The sequence below is a fragment of the Tenrec ecaudatus genome, chromosome 5 (genome assembly GCF_050624435.1).
Source record: "Tenrec ecaudatus isolate mTenEca1 chromosome 5, mTenEca1.hap1, whole genome shotgun sequence".
Lineage (NCBI taxonomy): Eukaryota > Metazoa > Chordata > Mammalia > Afrosoricida > Tenrecidae > Tenrec > Tenrec ecaudatus.
In genome coordinates this window covers 86,128,227-86,148,308 of record NC_134534.1, presented here as the reverse complement: position 1 = coordinate 86,148,308, position 20,082 = coordinate 86,128,227, and the positions used below count along the sequence as shown (strand labels likewise).

The 20,082-nt window shown below is 40.8% G+C and overlaps 1 pseudogene; it reads right to left on the bottom strand.

Annotated features, from left to right (window-relative positions):
• Positions 1-1,054: 1,054 nt before the first annotated feature.
• LOC142449152 (protein LLP homolog pseudogene) lies at positions 1,055-3,424 on the bottom strand (annotated as a pseudogene).
• Between the last annotated feature and the right edge of the window lie 16,658 nt (positions 3,425-20,082).

Genomic DNA, 20,082 nt, shown 5'->3' with positions numbered 1-20,082 from the left:
TGGGTTCTAACTCAAGTTATTTGCATAGTTTATTATAATATTTTACTTTGTGTTTTCAAGCTACCTTTAAAATTTTCTGCTCAACTCTTCCTTCCTCAATTCTTTAGCTAGTCTACATTCTAGAGCAGCGGTTCACAACCTGTGGATCATGACCCCTTTGGGGTCAAACAACCTTTCACAGGAGTCTTCTAAGACCATCAGAAAACACATATTTCCAATGGTCTTAGGAACCGAGACACCACTTCTCTATCCTTCTCCAGGTGGGTCCGCCCACATGCAGATCCGCCCACATACGAGTACCTCGGGTGAAGACTGTTACCCATGCTACACCATGCTTCAAGACGAAATTTCATGTATTTGTCATTAGAAATAAATATTTCACAATATATAATTACATGTTGTTTTTGTGATTAATCACTATGCTTTAATTATGTTGAACTGGTAACAATGAAAATACATCCTGCATATTAGATATTTACATGACAATTCATAACTAGCAAAATTACAGTTATGAAGTAGCAATGAAAATCATTTTATGGTTGGGAGCCACCGCAACATGAGGAACTGCATTAAAGGGTCACGGCATTAGGAAGGTGGAGAGCTACTGCTCTAGAGCAAGTTTTGGAGTCTCTTCTGACACTTACTTTTATTTAATTCAGAATAAGACTATCTTGTGTGTACAAAGAAAAATTAATTAAAAAGATAGAAAGAAAAAACCAAATTTAAACTTCGAATAAGCACTTCTCATAAGATCCAAGGGCATTTTCTTTTACAATTAAGTTTGCATAATAGCTGCAGGTAAATCTGAGTTATCTTAAATTTTGCAGTGTTTGGCATTTACTGACAGTAATTATGAAGTTGTAAGAACAAATGATCACAATGGGATTAATACTTGATAAGACGGTGACTTCTGAGAGCACCTGGATAATAAAGCCCTTTTGATAAAAACACCAGTATAGCTTTCTTTAGATCAAAAAAAATGTATGTATGTTTTCCAGATAAACTTGAGTTCTTTGAGGTTCAAATTGAAGGAAGAGACTCAGGGTTAACATCGTCAGCAGGTGAAAGCTGGAATCCAGTCAGACATTTTCATCCAGCACCTGCCCACTCCCCCCCGCCCCCCCATTCCAAGGACTTTTTTTTCCGTCAACCAGGTTAAGCCTTTCGCTGCCTTCACCATTTTGGCTTTGTTTTTTCCCTTCTTTTTTTCTTGCTTTGCCTTCAGCCTTTTCCTCTGCCTCGGGTTCATCAACACCTGGGACTGTCCGTGCTGGTCTGGAAGGCTCTTCTTTTTCTAAAATAAATCATTTTATTGGGGCTCATGCAACTCTTATCACAATTCATACATACATCGAGTAAAGCACCCTTATACATTTGTTGCCCTCATCATCCTCAAAATTCGCCTTCCACTTGGGTTCCTGGAATCAGCTTGGTTTCCTTTTTTCCCTCTCCCTCCCCCTCCCTCATGAACCCTTAATAATTTATAAATTATTATTTTATCTTATCTTACACTGCCCGGTGTCTCCCCTCACCCACCTTCCGGTTGCCCAGCCCCTAGAGAGGAGGTTACATGTAGATCTCCATGATTGGTTCTCCCTTTCCACACCCCCTTCCCTCCTGGTGTCGCCACTCTTACCGCTGGTCCCGAGGGGTTCATCCATCCTAGATTCCCTGTGTTTCCAGATCCCTACTGCACCACTGTGCACCCTCTGGTCTAACCAGGTCCGCAAGGTAGAATTAGGATCATGATAATTGGGGGGGGGGGGGGGAGAAGCGTTCAAGAACTAGAGGCAGGTTTTGAGTTTCATTGTTGCTACACTGAACCCTGAGTGACTCATCTCCTCCCCACTACCCCTCTGCAAGGGATGTCCAGTTGTCTACAGATGAGAATTGGGTCCCCATCATACACTCCCCTCATTCACGGTGATGTGATTCCCCCCCACCGCCTTTGTTGTTTGAAACCTGGCCCCCTCGGCCCTTCATGATCACACAGGCTGGTGTGCTTCTTCCATGTGGGCTTTGTTGCTTCTGGACTAGATGGCCGCTTGTTTGCTTTCAAGCCTTTAAGTCCCCGGATGCTATGTCTCTCAATAGCCGGGCACCATCCGCCTAGAAGGCTCTTCTTATTCCTCTTACTAGCAGTCTCCATTTTCCTGTCATCTTTACATTTTTCTTCATTCACCTCACACTGCATTTTCTCGTGGCAATGTCTGGTTACCACAACAGCTGCTACCTCTTCAATATCTTTCATGAAAACATCACCATCTACTTTGAGAATTTTTTTTGTGAATCTGTTGAGCTTCTTTGGGGCATTCTTTTGTCTCTTCAGCATGCGTTTTCCTTTCCCACTTACTCCGTCAGCTTTTAGTCGTGTTTTACCTCAGCAAGAGGTCCAATTTCACGCGCAAGTAGATTTTAGTGACTTTTCCTTTCTTTGTGCACAGTGTTGTTGTGGTCAGGTCTTTGGTCATCAATTAATTAAATTTGTCCATCAGATGAGGTGGGATATAGTCAAGGTCATATTTTTACACTTTATAGACTTCTTTTAATTGCTTTAGACTCAAACCGAACGTGCATATGAGCTACAGATTTTTTCATAGTCAGCCACTGGCCTTGTTTTGCCTGATGATATTTTGCTTTTCCAGCCTCTCTTTCTGAAACCCTTAAATCAATAGCCCCTTTTTATGCCTCCACCATTTTTTCTCTGTGACCCACTCTTCTTTCCTTTTAATCTTCCATACTGCATGCACCTTTCCTCCCAACATCCTTTTACAGACAACTGTCGTGGGGTTCTTCCAGTTTGAACTGAGATTCAGAGTGTTCCCATTAAATGTACCATATCCTTCGGTTCACCGTGGCTCTAAGATTCACCAGAAGGAACCACAGTACTTGACTCACTGTTCTACCTGAGTGTGCTCCGCAATCTAGTGGTCCATCAAAGAACATCTGGGGAAACATCGTTCACCAGCGGGACGTCTGTTTATGAACAATGGTAGTTTAGAAAGTGGAGAGGGGTGAGGAGTCAGAATCCCGAAGGGTGAAGAATAAAGGACCCAGGTGCCACATGGCATTTTGTGACCTCATGCCCCTCCTTGTCTGTAAAGACAATAAAATCCCCGTTTCTTTTCCACACAATAGTTTCTTTTTTTCCATTGGCTAATAAAGTAGGATAGGTACCTGATGGTTTGGGGACAACAATTTCCACAGGTATAGTCAATTTGTTTGCTGTGTGTTCCATTTGGTGACACCTATATGTATAGTAGTCTTTATATTTTGAGAAAAATGTACATTTACAACAAATAACTGGTTGTTCTTGAAAAAATGACATAATGCGATCTCCAACATCGTTTCTATTGCTAAGGCCATATGTTCCAACTACCGCCTGTTTGTTTCCCATTTTTGAATTTTCCAACTTCACTGCCATGACGTCTATTCTGATAGGACAGGGCAGAATTTGCCCTGTGGTTTTCTGAGACTAGAACTCTTAGCCTGAAGCACCACTGAAACCTGCATGAGCAGCCTTGTTAGTATTTTGAATGCCATCGATGTAACTTCCAGAATCATAGCAACATGCAAACCATAATAGTCTGAGAAACTGACAGAGGAGTGATGAAGGTAAACTATGTGCACTAGAAAAGAGTAGTTGAATAATTTGGCCAAAATTGTCCAGCGAGCCGTTTGAAAAGTCTCACTAAAAATTGTAAAATGCTAACCGTAGCACTGACTTCCCTAAACCATAAAGCTACTACACAGCCAACAACTTTTATAGCTCGGTTTGCTCTTCTCCCGAAGGGACAGTGATACTGAACAGATGCGAGAGGAGACAGAGAGCAGGAGGATGAGGGTGCAGCAAGGGCGGAGGCAATCCAGAGACGTCCGATGATTTCAGGGACATACCATTCAAAAGGAAAGAGAGGTTTTTCCTTTTTCACTGAAAGTGTTCTATTATTATTTGATTATCTTAAAAATGCTTTTCATCATATTAAAGCTCATTTTTCTAAATTGCAAAAGGATAATGATTTATTTTTTTAAATAGTCAATAATTATAAATCCTTATATTTGTTTTTTTCAGAGTATATTTTCTTTCTTTTAATAATTCATTTTATTGGGGCTTTTTACAGCTCTTATCACAATCTATACATATATAATGATTTAAATGATAGTATAAAATCAGTATAAGAATGTGTCATAGATTGAACTGTGTCGCTACAAAATGTTTCAGAACGTTAACCCTTGCACCATTAAATGTGACTCAATTTGGGAAAAGGAGCTTTCTTTAGTTAAGGAGGTAATAGAGTAGGGTGGGTCCCTAGTCGAATGACTTCTTAGTTGTGAAAAGAGCAGGTTAGCTACAGAAACACATGGTGGAGGAATAGAAATACGAGAAAGCTCTCTGGGACAAAGATGTGGCAGCCTGCTTTTGTAAAAGTCTTGGAAAGTTTACTCTGTCCTTTTGGATTGCTGTGACTTGGAAAAGACTTGTCAGCAATAGATGTGTTTTTTTTGTGTTGGGTTATGAGCTGCATGTGTGTGAAAAACAATTGCTGCAAAATTATAGAAATTGTTATTGAGCAAAAATATTAAAATGTGGAGCTATTATTTCTCACAGGGTTTCCAGCTCTAACATTTTCTGAGCTCTTTGCTTTTTACAATGGCAGTGAGGAACTCAAACTGTCTTCCTTTTAAAATCTTTTCATTGTGAGTTAGGTGAAGATTTACAGAGTGGTCCATAGTTTCACATTTAACAATACATACACATTTGTTTCAATTTATTCATTTGAGGTAGTTAGTTTATTGTGCCAACCTGACTGATAAACACATGTGTGATTAATTGAAGGGTGACAAGATAAATGGCTTGGCGAGCCTTGCCTTTCTTGCCTCTTGCTCTTCGATCATCGGACCAGTGTGCGGCTGTCTTGCTTGTTCTTTGTCTCAATTTGCAAGCTGCACTACCTGTGGGACACCTAACTCTTGGACTGTGTCGCTGTAATTTGAGGTTCCTTCAAGACCTGCTTCGCCACACCATTGGAATTTACATCTCTTGAGCTGGGGACTGACTGTTGGTGACCTGCCTTGCTGTTTGCTGCCTGTGCCCGAATAGCCTGAATTGCTCTACAGAGGACTACCCAGAGGCCCTCAAGACTTGAAGGACTGCTAGTGTCTCACAACCGTCTCACGGAAGTGAGTAGCACTGAGCCATTGGTATTGCTTTATAATTTATTTAACTGTTTATTTCTTATATATCTATATGTATGAATATATATTATATATTAGCAATATTGCTAATTATATATTAGCAATATATAATTATTAGCATTCTGGTTTTGTTTCTCTAGAGGACCCTGTCCAACACACCATTGCAATTTGTCAATACACTATTAATTACTCCACTTTCTCTTTTTGCTTCTTGTTTTTATTCCTCCATCTTTCCTAATCCTTTGAACTTTAAACTTGGGTAAATGGGGCCCTTGTGGGTTTAAAGGGTTGTTTATTCTAACATGGGGGTGAGCTCAGTTCAAGACTGGGAGGGTGACTATAGTCTCGGGGCTTCTACCAGTCTCTATCTGACCAATAAGTCCTGTCTCTTTGATGATTTTGTGTTTTGTTCCACAGTTTTCTTACACTCTATCCAGGACTTTCCAGCGTGGTTCTTTTCAGAGCACTTTGCACCTGTCTTTGAAAATGACCAGGAGAGCAGGACCATGCTATCTCCTTTCTTTAAGGGGCCCTGGGGTACACTGGGTCAAGTATGCTTGAAACCCACCAGCTGCTCTCTGGGGGAAAGATGAGTCTGTCCTTGTAAAGGGTCCTATAGAGCCACTATGAGTTAGAATTGACTCATTGATAGGGTTGCCCCCCCCCATTTTGGAAAAGTAAATAAAAGAGATGACATTAAGCACAGACTGCTCTCATTAAATAATTAAATCAACAACCATCCAGGGGATTAAACAAAACAACAAAAATGTTGCTTTTGAGTTGAAATGAGTCAGTAAGAGAAAAATGTGAAAGCTGTCATTCTGAAAATTCACCAAAAAAGAGGAAGACCCCCAAGGAGATTGACTAACACAAGCTGCAACAACATACTTGTGTCAGACAGGGTTCTCTAGAAAGACAAAACCGGATTGCTAATAATTATATATATATATATCCAAATAGATAGATAACACAAGAAATGAACAGTTAAATTATAAAGCAATACAAATGGCTCAGTGCTACTCACTCCTGTGAGACGGTTGTGAGACACTAGCAGTCCTTCAAGTCTTGAGGGCCTCTGGGTAGTCCTCTGTAGAGCAATTCAGGCTATCCGGGCACAGGCAGCAAACAGCAAGGCAGGTCACCAACAGTCAGCCAGGTCACCAACAGTCAGTCAGATCACCAACTGTCAGTCTCCAGCTCAAGAGATGTAAATCCCAATGGTGTGGCGAAGCAGGTCTTGAAAGAACGTCAAATTACAGTGACACAGTCCACAGGTTAGATGTCCCACAGGTAGTGTAGCTTGCAAATTTAGGCACAGAACAAGCAAGGCAGCCGCACACTGGTCCGATGGTCAAAGAGTGAGAGACAAGAAAGGAGAGGCTCACCAAGCCATTTCTCTCCGCCCTTCAATTAATCCCACATGCGTTAATCGGCCAGGCTGGCACAATAAACTACCTCAGAGCTCAAACATAATAATTGTGAGGATGGTGAAGGACCAGACAGTGTTTCACTCTCGTGCATAAGTTTGCTATGAGCCAGAATGGACTTGGTGGTGCCCCACAACATTGGGATGATAAATGCCAATTTTTAAAAATAGGAAAACCAGCTTTACTTCCACTTCAAGAGTATTTTAAATGTTAAGATGCTTGCAGATCAATAAAACAGCACCAGCACAAGGGGCTACTAGAAGGGGTCTGGAGAGCTAAGATCTGAATAACAGTTTTGACTCAACTGAGAAGCAGTCTGCACTATCATCTGCCCTGAGGGAGAAAGAGAGGTTTTCTGCTCCCTTAAAGAGGTACAGACTCCAAAGCGCAGAGGCTGCAGTTCTACCCAGCCTTTTAGAGCCACTAAGGATTGGAATTAACTCAACAGTAGTGAGGCTTTTGAGAATTAGTTGAGTGTAATTTGGGGAGTCTCTTGGTATCTATTTTTTTCATATAAGTAAAGTAAGGGGGTAGGGCCTCAAAGCCCTAAAATATGGTCTGACTCTGGAACTCTGAATCAATAGTGCTATTGATGACAATTAAACTTTGATTTTAACTCTCCACTAGGTGGCGATGTTATAACAGCCACAAGAGTTGTTGAGCTGGTAATTTGAACAGCAGGTCCTGCTTCCCTCCTTCTTATCCCCACCCACCCCCTGCTTCTCTTAAGAATTCACTTAAGAAAGAATTCTTTGCCACTTCCATGTGATTAAAGATTATATTTATAAAATTCATTGTGACACTTAATTAACTCTTTAGGATATCAGTTTTAAGTATTCATTTATTTTTTAATGCCTATGGAAGTTGAATTCCAAACCCAGGTCATTGATTTTGATGACATTTTGCATCTGTCAAAATCTTGATTTAGCCAATTTTGTAAATAACCACAATTTAAATCACTTTACCTTCTATTAGGAGACTAAGAATTTATTGAACTTTGCAAACCATATTGGAGCTTTTAAAATATCATATACGATAGTTAGAGTCCCAAATAATGTCACTGCATATATTGTTAGAAAGTCAACTTTTACTAAATATTCCAATATAGAGAAAATTAAAGGACACCAACAAGAGAACTAAAAGCATACTAAAGTTGCAAGATTCTAAGTAAATATTCAAGACATCAAGTGGATACCTACACCAAGATATCTAATTTGGAAATAAAGGAATACATTTAATAGCTAATAGTAACAAAATCCTTAAATAAATGGAGTGTGTCTTGTCGTGAAGCATAGGATATATATTAACATAAAGCAATAAAACCTTATAGGAAAAATAAAAACATTAGTAGTTGTAGAGATTAAGTCTAGCAACATTTAAACAGACTAAATGAAAATATTTATTATGTGCCCTTACAGAATGCAAGTTGACAAGTTAATGGTAAAAATCTTCTGGTAAAACTGGCAAGTAAGTTTGCAAAGTAAGTTTTAAAAGATAATAATTGACAATACACTTTGAAACACCTTATACAACTTTGATCACACAATGAAATGATAAGTAGATGACAATGTTAAAAGTATATATGGAAGTCGAAGAAGCAATTTAGAAAGGGATTAGTATGATAAAGATGTTACACTCCACAAAGACAGCATGTTTAAAAATGATTATATCATATAAAAGTCTATGTTAATATAAACATGTTTCTATTGACATCAATACATACCACCAATACATAACCAGAATTGGTTATTAATAAGCAGGTTAGAAAATCCGAAGAGTAGTTTTGTGCTAGTCATAGGAAGTTCTATATAATCATGGAAAAGTGAAAAAGTTTGAGGTTAAGAAGGAGAAATCACTTTCAGAAATGATTGTTATAACTTGATTCTTTGGCAAGATGTATACTCTTGTAAAAATTTCAAATAGGACAAGCAGTAATCTGTTTAAGGTGATTTAGCTGAAATACAATTTATGTGAATAGAATATATTGAAAGAATGAGCTGAGAGCCTTCCAATTTCTAAAAATGAATTAAAGAATAAATCCTTGTTATCACAACACTCTGTCTGAACCCAGAAACTCAATAAACCTGGATAAGTGATATCTAACCCCTCATAATCCAAACTCAACAATTGAATGGATTAGGATAACAGGAGCTACTTATATAGACTTAAGGAAATTTCGAAGGGAAAGGCATCTGAGTGACGGGACAGCACAGGGACTTCTTCCTGCGTGCTAGCGGGATGAGCACTGTGCTTGCTAATGAGTCCATATCCTGTCTGCTGAGGGACTGGGCACTCTGCAGGCCAGGAAAACAAACAATGGGCCTGGAGACAAGAAGCTGGGTAAATGTCTCGTTGGTGAGCTCAGGATGGCTGGACAACCCGAGACACTTTACCCAGATTTACAGCCTGGGAAAGCTCAACACCTCCAAACCAAATTTATAGCGTGAGATAAGACTCAATATATTTCCACACAAAATGTAGCCTGAGATAAGTTAAAAAGAAATATGTAGAAGATCTAAAGACACACATAGTAACTAATATAAAGTTTATAAAGTGGTTTCTGCAAAGCTGTAAGCTCTCTCCCCTCCTGAAAGTGCCCTTTAAAAACAAGAATTGTTCCCCTAGACGACTTCCTTTTCCTCCTCTCACTTATCAAGATGAACACCCTTCATCTCTTTTGCAGTGGCTCTATGCGGAAGTTACGTAATTTGTCAACTTGCGAAGGGGTGGAGTCTTGCCTGTCAATTTGGTCACAACCAATGAGACCTCTATGTGGACATAGCCTTCTCCTGAGGATCCTGGGGACTCCTGTCTTCCTCCCTGGAGGTGGGAGACACTTGCACTGCTTTCTTTGTCTTCCTGCGGACAAGCCACATGGAGCTATGCTGATGGAGCCAGAGCCCTGGAGCTGGAGGCGATCCACGCCAGGGTTGACATGCTTCCACCACCACTGGATCCGAAGACTTTCCACCCACTGGTCTGTGATCTTCCTGCATTTAACATCATTGCATGCATTGCATGGGTCTGAAGTGGAATTTATAGAGTTGTATCAGACCTTAGGCTAATATTGGACTTATGGACTTGATCTGGACTGGGCTGGGATGTTCACCATGACTGTTTCTAAGCAGCAGCTGTGAGATGGCTTTGGAGAAGCAAGTTGTGGACACAGCTCCTTCTCTGTGCACAGACTATTTGGGAGAAGTAAAAATGCAAGTGAAATTCCAGCTAAGGGAAGGGCTGGCTACTCAAGATTACACGCAAACCTGCCTCCTAGAAAGAATGAAAGTCATTCAGATTAACCTGGTGAACGCTTCAAAGTTAGCTGAAGCGATCCAGAGCAAAGATGAAAGCCCAGCAGTGTTCGGAAACGACCTAGTACGGGCAATTCAGAGACTTACCAATAGAGAGCCAGCAACGCCTGGAGGAAGGTTTTTTTTTTTCCCCCCCCTAAATACCCTTCCCTGCAACATTCACAAGAAAATGCAACGTAGAAGCAACGGGACCTCAGATGAACCCGCATGAACTCCTAACAGCAGCTACCGTAATGGCCGACAACCAGGATTTAGAGGAGGAAAAGAAAGAACACCACGAAGCCAAAATTATTGGAGGAGCTCTGGCTGCCGGTGCCAGCTCGAAGGCTCCACAGCTTGCCGACTCTCTTCGTCCCACAGTCTCGAACTCGACTAGCCTGTTAGGGCCGTGGGAAGCCCGGCTGGCCCAGCGTGGGTGGGAGAGCAGAGGTTCAGGGAAGCCGCCCTGCGCCTGTTCCCAGCCAGGGCCTCCGGACACGCAGCTCGGGTGCCCTGGGGAGGTCTTGGTGGCCACAGAGCCAAGAGCCCCTGTTCCCTAGCTCCTCCCGGCAAGATGCGTGGACACTGACAATACGGCCATCCACTTTTTGCTAGACACCAGGGCTACACATTTGGTACTGAAATCTTACAGTGGACTTTTGAATTCCTCCTGTCTCCACCTCGTTCACACTAACAGGCTACCGATGAAGTTCTCTCGTACCTCTGTTGATGTGCACCTGGGAGAGCTCTTCATGCGCATGTCAGATTTTAATTGTTCCTGACTTCCCGGCTTCCATTTTAAGAAAATGTTTTTGATTCAAATGAAGAGTTCAAATGACTTGCACACCTGTTTCTACAGCTCTTTTCGTCCTCTTTAAAAGCAGAAACCTGGGCTGAATAGATCTAATCCTGCAGCGGGAGGAAGTGTCTCTCCGCCCCCGCCCCCCCTCCACTGGGGCCTTTAGCCTAGGAGCCTTGTATTTGCTTGAGCAGAAAGCTAAAAAGGAATTCTCTCTGGGGACAACTCAACCCTTTCTGATATTTAGTTAAAAGGCTAGGATTTTCACATTCAGTGATTGCTTAGCATATAGCAGGACATGGTGTCAAACTGGTGGCCTGCGAGCCGTATGCGGCTCCCGAGGTAATTTTTTTGTGGCCTGTGATGCTCTGAAATAAAATGAAAATAGAAAAAATTGTTATGAAGAAAATAGCGCTTAGTGGAGATTGAGGCAATAACGTACACATAATTCCCTCGTTAACCCTTAACTACTGAAGACGAGTAGACACGTGGCCCAGTGCCTTTCCTGGGGGCCTATGGACGTGTAGAAACGCGCTCCGCAGGTCTGGCACCATTTAGAAGTGATATGTCTGCCTTTCTCAGCGTCACATCATGTAAACAGATCCCAATAGGGAAAAGGTTAAAAAGAGCACTCTGGGCTGTGCTGTTATGAATCATACCTAGTGGCAGCGCTGGTTAACATTTTTAGAGGGAAGCCATTATGATTGTGCATCATGTTTGTCAGCTGTCCAACATTTTGGGTTTTTTATTAGTTACTTTGTTATATTTTCCGGTCATAACCTAAGAGGTAAGTGAAAACTAGTAGGAGGAAAGCGCTGGCAAGTTTCATGTGAAAAAGAATTTCAGTTTTATAAATACATTAAATAAAATAAATGCTTAGATAAAAGCAATTATATATTGTTTAATTATCTTATCCATATTCCTGAATCCTCACTTCAAAATATAAATTTAACAAAATTTGTAAACGTGATGTGGCCCGCATGAATCTTGCCTGTTGCAGCAAATGACCTGCGTTTAATTGAGTTTGACACTCCTGGCTTATAGTGTAAGAGTTAGCAAGAGAAAAGAATTTAAACGGATACAGTAAGTTGCAGAAAGTCAGAGTAAGACACAGATATTCCGAAAAAGAGTTTTAAAGGGAAAAAAAGTTCTGCTTTGTAATAAAATGTCTGGTAATGGCAGAATATGAAAGATGATAAAGAAAGGAGAGATATTGATGAGAAAGGAGAAGTGAATTAGTTCATTGTAAGAGTAAGATTGCAGCATAAGAAATATGAAAGTCTGTAAGATTTGATCCTCATTATTTACTGTAACTTGTCTTTTCTTAAAACTGACCTAAAAGAATGAAAGTCAATTAACCATATCGTTTAAATTGTTCTCTCAGAAACAGAGTGAAGCCAATCCAGCCTTCAAGATGACATCTGAAGTCTAGTGAGCACAGTTAGCAGAAAGAATATATACCAGAACCTTCAAGAACTTCAAGGTTTAGACCTACGAGGAGGAGCAGAGTTGAGTTGCCCCTTGCAGTGCTTGAACAATTACACCACGATTCCAGCTCCGATTGCAAGAATAAACCCAAGATAATCTCCTACTTCAGTCCCAGCAACATGGGTAACGAATAGCCTATTGATTTCCAAACGTAGCCAGGTAGACACGGACATCCCTCTTCCCTTTATACTAACTGGGAATACTTAGCTGGGATAAGTTTTAGACTTAGCTTATATTAACTGGGAATTTTATACTTAGCTGGGAATTAAGGTTAATGTCTAATTAGAAACCCCCTACCCACAGAAACATCTTATTCAGTAATTTTCCACCTGCCCACAAGATGACCCTGATCCCTGGAATTAGCCAAATCACACAGCCCTGCCCACAAATATTACAAAAACCCTTCTAGTCTGTACAGAGAAGGCCCTTTGAATCAGGTTAGAGTCCCTCACAGGTTTCTGCCAGTCAACCCGTCTCCCACCAGTTAGTCTTTTGTCTTATCTCTTCTGCATCTTCTATTCCGACATTTAATATCCTAACCACTATTCTGAAATAAAATCCCCTTAAAACATCATACATAGAACTATGCTTACATATCTACAAATGACTACTAATATTATTGGGAAAATTTCATTTACATTTTAGAATCTTGCAGCTGAAATGGACTAGATCCTGATCTACCGCATCAGTTGTCAGATAAGAAATGAGGCCGTGAGAGGTTTTGGTACTTGTTCAAAACAACAGATCGTGTTAGTGGCCTAGGTCCTGGGCTATTCCATGTGTGCTGGGGTTCCTTTCCTCTTGATCTTATTGTGTGTTTCGTACAGGGAATTCTCAAAGCTCACTGAAACATGTAGTCAGGTACTATGGCCCTTCTAACCATAATCCCTTTTGGGATGTATTGTAACTTCTAGCCCGCATGTCTCTGGCTATCATCCCATCTTGGATGCAGTTCTCTGTTATGTTAATAGGCAGGATTAAGGTGGGATGTCTTCTGGGTCTCCATTTTACTAGCGTATAATGAACCAAGTCACTGCCCTTTGTTTCCTTGGGGTGTGGTCTACTGAAAGACAAAAATTATGCTTCGATATAAGAAGGAAGCCTCTCAGAAATAGAAACAGAGAGAGAAATCCTGGGGCCCTCAAAGAAGAAGAGGCACCAGTGGAGTGTGTTTAAGATCTCTGCCTGAAGTGATGAGGTTGAGACCAGAGGCACCAGAGGCTGTGGCATAGAGACCATGGGACAGATGAAAGGAGCCAGGCCCAGATCAATGGCCAAGTCATTGAGACCATGACCTAGAACAGAGGAGTTGTGCAGAGATTATGAGTCTGTGAGGCAGAACAGGGGCAAGCTTCCTGGTCCACAGGGATGGAAGGCAAGAGACCATGTGGGTGAGAGGCTGAGGACTAGAGAGACAGCATACTCTCTTATTTCTGACCCAGGCCTATATATACTTAGGGGCATGATCTTGCCACAGGAAGGGGATGAGCTAGGGCTGTACACGTAATAGGAAGGGGAGGGATTAGGGGTACACATGACAAGATGGTTGGACCCTAGACCCAAGATGGCAGCCTAATCTTGATCACCCTTGAGTGGGCTTGACCTTCCTGGGCTCTCCTTCAGGGAAACAATCTACTATCCTTACCAGAAGGTAGTGGTTCCTACTAAGGGTGGGACAGACTATACCATCTGATTGCTCTAGATGGCTGACAACCCTTGTGTTGACCTCCAAGTGTAGAGTCATTTACCATGTGTAGTAAGCAGTGTCTTGGGTTTGGCATATATTTGGGGGAGACCACTTGGGAGAAATCTTTCTGTATCCCACAGGAAGGGGGAAGATAAATGGCAACAAGAAGCACAAAGAGGAAATGGGCAGAGTGGTGACACATAGTGGGGGTTGGAATCAAATCAATGTCCTGGGTCAATTTGTGTATGACCTGTTGATTAATTGGGAAACTAATTTGCTATATAAATTTTAACATAGCACAATGAAAACTTCCAAAACAAAACAAAACAAAAATTAAAACTGAAAAATACCTAGCATCTGTTGCTTCAAGGATTACAGTCAAGAAAACCTGTCAGTAGCCTGACAGGGGTTATTCCTCTCCATGCCTGGGGGCCCCCTACAGGAAGTTGGAACCCAATAAAGGCTACAGGGCATGGGCAAATTCAGGCCTGGCGCCAGGAAGGTGGTACACCAATCTAGGCAAGGTGGGCTTAATTCAGCCAATGGGGTCAACCATGCCTCCTAGGGGAAGGCCTTAAAAAAGTCTGAGCCAGGAGACCACCCTCTCTTTTGCAAATTCTCCTCTGTGTTCCCTTGTGGCTGGCCACGGTCTCACTCTCACTCTCGCCTCAGGCTGCCCTGTGACTGTGCGGTGCCCTGAGGCTGCCCATGTTCATGACTATAAAACCTGAAACTGCTATCATTTATAAAAACCCACTGGGATCACAAACGAGGCTTCGGCGTGAATTCTTTCTCGTGTGAAGCCAAGGACTGAGGTATTTCCCACCTGAGGAATCTAACAAACCCTGTGGATTAATTCTGCTCTGTTATTCATAAGATCAACATGATTCAGAATCAATATGACTTGCTATTTTTTCCTTTGAAAGATCAGCTATTGAAAATTCTGACACATACTACCCCTATGATTAATATAATTTATGCTCTAAATTTTATGTGTGAAATAAGTTAAATTGGTAGTTATTGTTGATAGAGGGTGAACGAGTTTACCCCTTGTTAATCAAAATACTAGAAATATGATGTAATTTAATATTTAGTTTATTAAAATCCAAAATGTAACAGTACCATCCCTTGTAGCAAAAATCCATTTTACATTTAATCAGTAGGAATGTTCTAACTCTGCAAGCAAGTTTCTTTAGACAAGCAATGGAGCCTGCGATCTCAGAGACAGCCTCAGGAGAAATGCAGGTATTGTTAGGTCTCTCTCTCCAGCCTAAATTTCAACCTCAGTCCTTGGCTCCACGCAAGAAAGATTTCACGCAGAAGCCGAGCTCATGATCCAAGTGAATTTAATGAGAGTTAAAAGAAGCATCAGGTTTTACGCGGCACCCATAGGATTCCTTTGACCATGCGGCCTGGCAGAGACTGCCCCAGGTCACGCCAGGATCTCTCTCCTCCCACGAAGACGACCAGACCACCCAAGCAAGACAAGACCCTCTCTCCCTCTCGGTTCCTGCCTTTTTAAGGGTTCGTGGGGGGGGGGGGGGAAGAGGCGTGAACGCCCCCAGGTTGATCCCATTGGCTGAATTGCAGTCACCTGGCCCAGGTGGGCTGCTCCAGATGTAACACCCATCAGGGCCCACCGGCGGGAAAATCCAGCTTTTGTCCTTTGCTGGCTCTCCTGGGCATGCGTACATGGACTTCCCAATTCCCTAGGCTAAGCTACCTAACAGTATCACTGATGGTTGGATAACCCCTTGAAGAAATGTAGATGGTTTTCCTTCGAAGCTTGTTTTCTCTGTCATATTATTTGGCATCCTCTGACTATAAAACCCGATAATTATTTTCCAAATCTTTCATATAGGTTGAAGTACATAACTTGTTGAATTCTCACTGAATTTTTTTCAGTTTGGAGGTAGAAAACCCCACTGTTTGCTTCTTTCAAGAGTTTGCAGAAATAAACTTAAGACTTCTTAGAATTAATCTGGTCTTTGTCTCATGATATATTGTTATGACAGCACACAGAGCAAGCAAGGAAAGAAAACCCTATGGAATGTAGTTGTGCTCTGCTACACACGGGGTGTCCATGAGTTAGCTTTTCTGTGAGTCAGGGTCACCACAATGGTAATTGGTGGCATGGTAGGGGTTTTCCTATGCCTTATCTTCCCCTCCATTGTTCTTTTTTTAGCACAGTGGAAATTAAGATTTATAAAAGTCATCTTTTCTTTAGGTTCCAGTTATTCTTTAATCCCTTTCAGGTTCATTAATAAAATCATTAATTTTGGTTAACTACCCAGGCATGGTAAAGCACTTTGCAATCTTTTTTTTTTATTAATCATTTTATTGGGGCTCGTACAACTCTTATCACAATCCATACATCCATCCATTGTGTCAAGCACATTTGTACATTTGTTGCCATCATCATTCTCAAAACATTTGCTTTCTACTTGAGCCCTTGGTATTGGTTTCTCGTTTTTTTTAGGTCTATGTACATATATTTTTTATTTAATTGTCTTATTAGGGGCTCATACAATTCTTATCACAATCCATCCATACATCCATTGTGTCAAGCACATTTGTACATTCATTTCCCTCATCATTCTCCATTGTTCTAGAGAACTAAGCTAGCCCTATACTCTCAGGATGGGTCAGCTTTGCATGACTATAAAATCATTGCTATCCCCTTAGGTACATTCTTCTACCCACTGACCTCCCAGTGACAGAGGAAAGCAGACGAATTCTTGAGAAGACCTAAGGCTGCCATGTCAGCCATCACTGTTCTTTTTTCTTTATCTCTCTTCCAAATCATTCTTTTATCACGTAACCTAATCCCTACTTAGGTTATTTATCATGTTATGTTACTGAGAACACTATATTGTAATGGATTGGGGGAACCCCACATTTTCAAGGAATGAGGATGGAAATTACTTACACAGTACACTATTTCCAATTTAATTCTTTAGTTTGGAAAACAAAAAATTATTTAATAGATTTATCCACCTATTCAAAAACATTTATTGAGTATGAATTATTGGACAGCAATGGACCCAAACTCTGAGAGTTCTCTATGTGTTGATAATAGTAAGGGGAAATACACGTAATACTTGCCGTTCGCCACTGTAGCACAGTGGGCTTTGGAGTATGGGAGGAGACTCCGGAAGAGTGTTTCAGAGCAGTTGATATGTGAATAGGGTTCTTCTGTGAGAGAAGTAACTAAAGCCTTTGTTAAAATTCAAGTCTGGAAAAGGTGTGTGGGCACACTGAAGACCTGGGAAAGCCCCTAGAAACAAGACTCAGTGAAAAAGTTGAGTACTCCTGAGACACTGGTACATGTTAGGGAATCATGAATTAGGGTCTAAGTATATATCTATACGATGCAATAGAAGACCTAAAATCATTGAAGTTTAAGCACTGTATACAGACTGGCTATGGCAGATAATGCTAACCATTCACAGATGTGAGATTCATGTAGGGGCGGCAGTGAGGTTCCAAAACCCAACTCAAATGCGTTGCCACGGAATCGATTCTGACTCATGGCAACCCCATGTGTTCTGAATGGATCAATAGCTTGGTCTTTTAGAAATAGAGCCCCAGGCCTTTCTTCTGTGTTCAGGGCTTAGGATAATGTGAACTTAATGCGATGGTGATTAGACTGCCAAAAAACAACAATTGGACTTAAAATTTCCTGAATAATTTAATTCTTGACAGCAATAGAAGTGCTATGTCTGTTGTGCTCGGCATCACTTGGATTACATCTTATGCATTGCATTTGGTTCCGAAGATACTTAAACCAAGCACTGAGCATGCTATCTTGCCAATTACAACTCACAGTGGGCCCATACAGCATTTCTGAGATTGTTAACCTTTAAAGGAACAGATTGCTTCATCTTTCTCCCAGGAGTGGCTGGTGCCCTTGAACCACCAATCTTGCATTCAGAAGCCCATAGCACCACCAGGGTTCCTTGAATTTACTTAATGGAGGAATTGAATAAGGGTACTGTGGTTTTCAGTTTAAATAACTTAAAGTTTTACTTTCTAGGAGACGAGCAACCAAGGTAAGCAAAGTTCTCAAAATCAAGACACTACTGGCTTGACACAGTGGCTGCAATAATGGACTTAAACACAGCAATTATGAGGAGGCGAGGGCTGCGCAGGGTTTCATTCTGGCCGTGCACAAGAGTCACAACCGCCTCGATGGTACCAAACAACAACATGGGAAGAGTTCAAGCTCAATCACTGATTCGATGAGAAAGGAAAAGCTGGAGGAGTTAGATGATTATTTTTCTGTTCCTTTGAACTTTTTATTGTGAATTTAATGAGATTTTACGGAGCAAGTCATTTTTCCATTCAACAGTGCATACACACTTTGTTCATGCCATTGACTGGAATCTCCACACTATAGCATCACTCATTCCACCTTTACCCTTCTCATTTTTGTTCTTTCCTGATTTTTGTTGCCCTTTGAACTTTGCCCTTGGGCAAATGGTGCCCTTTTGATACCAAACGGTTGATTGTTCTAAGGAGTGTGTATCTACCTAGTGTTATTGTTTACTGTGTAGACCTGTCTATTTCTATTTTTTGGATGACTATTGAGTCATGGTGATGAGTTCAGTTCCAGGCTTGAAGGGTGACAAAAGGCCACAAATCTCAGGGGTTCTGACCAGCAGGACTGGTCTTTTTTATTATTAAGAATTTTGTTCTACATCTTCTCCCACTTTCTGATTCCTTTCAGAGCAGTTAGTAATGGTAGACCAGCAATGTCTACCATTCTGGTCTCAAGGTCATATGGGTTGCTATTTCCTTGGTTCACTAGTCCTTCAGACTAATTATTTCTGTGCTTGAGTTTCTGTCATCTTTGTTCTGGGTGGAGAAAGACCAGTAGTTGTACCATACATGGTTGCTGACTACTCACTAAAGCAGAATGTAGAATGTATTATTTGTAGATTATGTTGTGCCAATTGACCTTAATGTCTCCTGAGGTTATGATCCTGAACCCTGGGGCCCAGAGACTCATTCCCTCAAAACATTTGGTTATCTCTAAGAAGTTTTCATAATTTTGTCCCCAGAAGGTCCTGTGATGTAGTGATTATGTGTTGGGCTGCTAATGAAAGGTCAGCAATTCAAAACCACCAGCTGATCTACAGCAGAAGGATGAGACTTTCCGCCCCTGTAAAGAGTTACAATCTCATCAACCCACAGGGGCAGGTTCTACCTTGTCCTATAGGGTCATTTTGGATTGGAATCAACTCAATGGCAGTGAGTTTTTGGCTACCTTTTATTTTTTGATATATTGTATCTATAAAAACATATGTAGAAATATTCTCTGTCAAACCTATTTATATCCGGGGGGTCTAATCTGATTCTACTTCCCACAGAAATTAATATCGCAACTTCTGTTCTCTTTTGATTTCCATTAGCTTGATACATTTTACTACTTCTTTGATTTTCATCTTAAGTGCATCTTAAGTGTTTCTTGTTGGCAGTATAATGATAGATTAGTCTTCCATATCAATTCTGCTACTCTCTGTTACTTTATAGGTACATTTAATAAATATACATTCATTGTAATTTTTAATAGGTATAAATTCACTGCTGGTATTTTTCTGTGGCTTTTCCCCACCTTTGGTGGTGTTGCTTGTTTCTTTATTCCATAAAATTTTATGTATTGAGTTCATTTTGTTTATGGATTTTCATATCATTTCTTTTATTGCTTTTTTTCTAGTTTTTACTAAATCTTGATGCCTTTCCTCTTTTAAGTTTTTATGAAAAGGTTTATTAATTTCATGAAGGTTTATTAATTTTATTTGAAGCTACCTTGTAATTGATTATATTTTCTTCATAAATTTAAATGTCTATCTTGAAATCATCTTGATTTCCTCTCATTTGGAAATTCTGTCCTATTTCTTCCCTGTCTTTTGCTTGTCTGTGTTAGTCTGGGTTGACTAGAGAAACAAATTTATAGACACTCATGTGTATAATAAAGAGGTTTATATAAGAAAGCAATTGTATATTGAGAAAATAGCCCAGCCCAGTCCAGATCAAGTCCATAAGTCCAATATTAGCCCATATGTCCAAAACTAGTTCATAAATTCCTCTCAGACTCATGCAGTCATGCAATGATGCTGACTGCAGGAAGATCACAGGCCAGTGGGTGGAAAGTCTTGTAGATCCAGTGGCAGTGGAAGCATCTCAGCACTG